This window comes from Salvelinus namaycush, unplaced genomic scaffold (genome assembly GCF_016432855.1).
Source record: "Salvelinus namaycush isolate Seneca unplaced genomic scaffold, SaNama_1.0 Scaffold122, whole genome shotgun sequence".
Classification (NCBI taxonomy): domain Eukaryota; kingdom Metazoa; phylum Chordata; class Actinopteri; order Salmoniformes; family Salmonidae; genus Salvelinus; species Salvelinus namaycush.
In genome coordinates this window covers 381,933-385,000 of record NW_024057920.1, presented here as the reverse complement: position 1 = coordinate 385,000, position 3,068 = coordinate 381,933, and positions in this window count along the sequence as shown.

Sequence of the window (3,068 nt, the reverse complement as noted above, 5' to 3'; positions counted from 1 at the left end):
GTGCTGTCAGTCAGTCACTATATTACCAGCTTGGTGCTGTCAGTCAGTCACTATATTACCAGCTTGATGCTGTCAGTCAGTCACTATATTACCAGCGTGGTGCTGTCAGTCAGTCAGTCACTATATTACAAGCTTGGTGCTGTCAGTCAGTCACTATATTACCAGCGTGGTGCTGTCAGTCAGTCACTATATTACCAGCTTGGTGCTGTCAGTCAGTCACTATATTACCAGCTTGGTGCTGTCAGTCAGTTACTATATTACCAGCTTGGTGCTGTCAGTCAGTCACTATATTACCAGCGTGGTGCTGTCAGTCAATCAGTCACTATATTACCAGCTTGGTGCTGTCAGTCAGTTACTATATTACCAGCTTGCTGCTGTCAGTCAGTCACTATATTATCAGCTTGCTGCTGTCAGTCAGTCAGTCAGTCACTATATTACCAGCTTGGTGCTGTCAGTCAGTCACTATATTACCAGCTTGGTGCTGTCAGTCAGTCACTATATTACCAGCTTGATGCTGTCAGTCAGTCACTATATTACCAGCGTGGTGCTGTCAGTCAGTCAGTCAGTCACTATATTACAAGCTTGGTGCTGTCAGTCAGTCACTATATTACCAGGGTGGTGCTGTCAGTCAGTCAGTCACTATATTACCAGCTTGGTGCTGTCAGTCAGTCACTATATTACCAGCTTGGTGCTGTCAGTCAGTCACTATATTACCAGCTTGCTGCTGTCAGTCAGTCACTATATTACCAGCTTGGTGCTGTCAGTCAGTCACTATATTACCAGCTTGGTGCTGTCAGTCAGTCACTATATTACCAGCTTGGTGCTGTCAGTCAGTCACTATGTTACCAGCTTGCTGCTTTCAGTCAGTCACTATATTACCAGTGTGGTGCTGTCAGTCAATCAGTCACTATATTACAAGCTTGGTGCTGTCAGTCAGTCACTATATTACAAGCTTGGTGCTGTCAGTCAGTTACTATATTACCAGCTTGGTGCTGTCAGTCAGTCACTATATTACCAGCTTGGTGCTGTCAGTCAGTTACTATATTACCAGCTTGGTGCTGTCAGTCAGTCACTATATTACCAGCGTGGTGCTGTCAGTCAATCAGTCACTATATTACCAGCTTGGTGCTGTCAGTCAGTTACTATATTACCAGCTTGCTGCTGTCAGTCAGTCACTATATTACCAGCTTGCTGCTGTCAGTCAGTCAGTCAGTCAGTCACTATATTACCAGCTTGGTGCTGTCAGTCAGTCACTATATTACCAGCTTGGTGCTGTCAGTCAGTCACTATATTACCAGCTTGATGCTGTTAGTCAGTCACTATATTACCAGCGTGGTGCTGTCAGTCAGTCAGTCAGTCACTATATTACAAGCTTGGTGCTGTCAGTCAGTCACTATATTACCAGCGTGGTGCTGTCAGTCAGTCAGTCACTATATTACCAGCTTGGTGCTGTCAGTCAGTCAGTCACTATATTACCAGCTTGCTGCTGTCAGTCAGTCACTATATTACCAGCTTGGTGCTGTCAGTCAGTCACTATATTACCAGCTTGGTGCTGTCAGTCAGTCACTATATTACCAGCTTGGTGCTTCCAGTCAGTCACTATGTTACCAGCTTGCTGCTTTCAGTCAGTCACTATATTACCAGCTTGGTGCTGTCAGTCAGTCACTATATTACCAGCTTGCTGCTTTCAGTTAGTCACTATATTACCAGCTTGGTGCTGTCAGTCAGTCACTATATTACCAGCGTGATGCTGTCAGTCAGTCACTATATTACCAGCTTGCTGCTGTCAGTCAGTCAGTCAGTATATTATCAGCGTGGTGCTGTCAGTCAGTCACTATATTACCAGCTTGGTGCTGTCAGTCAGTCACTATATTACCAGCTTGGTGCTGTCAGTCAGTCACTATATTACCAGCTTGATGCTGTCAGTCAGTCACTATATTACCAGCGTGGTGCTGTCAGTCAGTCAGTCAGTCACTATATTACAAGCTTGGTGCTGTCAGTCAGTCACTATATTACCAGCGTGGTGCTGTCAGTCAGTCAGTCACTATATTACCAGCTTGGTGCTGTCAGTCAGTCACTATATTACCAGCTTGCTGCTGTCAGTCAGTCACTATATTACCAGCTTGGTGCTGTCAGTCAGTCACTATATTACCAGCTTGGTGCTGTCAGTCAGTCACTATATTACCAGCTTGGTGCTGTCAGTCAGTCACTATGTTACCAGCTTGCTGCTTTCAGTCAGTCACTATATTACCAGCTTGGTGCTGTCAGTCAGTCACTATATTACCAGCTTGCTGCTTTCAGTTAGTCACTATATTACCAGCGTGATGCTGTCAGTCAGTCAGTCAGTCAGTCAGTCAGTCAGTCAGTCAGTCAGTCAGTCAGTCAGTCAGTCAGTCAGTCAGTCAGTATATTATCAGCGTGGTGCTGTCAATCAGTCACTATATTACCAGCTTGCTGCTGTCAGTCAGTCACTATATTACCAGCTTGCTGCTTTCAGTTAGTCACTATATTACCAGCTTGGTGCTGTCAGTCAGTCACTATATTACCAGCTTGGTGCTGTCAGTTAGTCACTATATTACCAGCTTGGTGCTGTCAGTCACTATGTTACCAGCTTGCTGCTGTCAGTCAGTCAGTCAGTCAGTCAGTCACTATATTACCAGCTTGGTGCTCTCAGTTAGTCTCTATATTCCCAGCTTGGTGCTGTCAAGTCAGTCACTATATGACAAGCTTGGTGCTGTCAGTCAGTCACTGAGTCAGTTATGTGTGTAAATATGATAAACTGTACATGCTAGTACAGTGTTTCCCAACTCCAGTCTTGGACTACCCCCAACAGTACACATATTTTGTAGCCCCGGACAAGCAGACCTGATTCAACTGGTCAACTAATCATCAAGCACTCAATGAGTTGAATCAGGTGAGTTTGTTTGGAGCTACAACCAAAATGTGTGCAGTTGGAGGTACTGGAGGACTGGAGTTGGGGAACACTGTGCTAGTACATGAATGTGTGAAGGCTTAAGGTTCTATTCTATAGTATTTGTTGACAGTAGGACTGCCTTTGAAGTATTGTC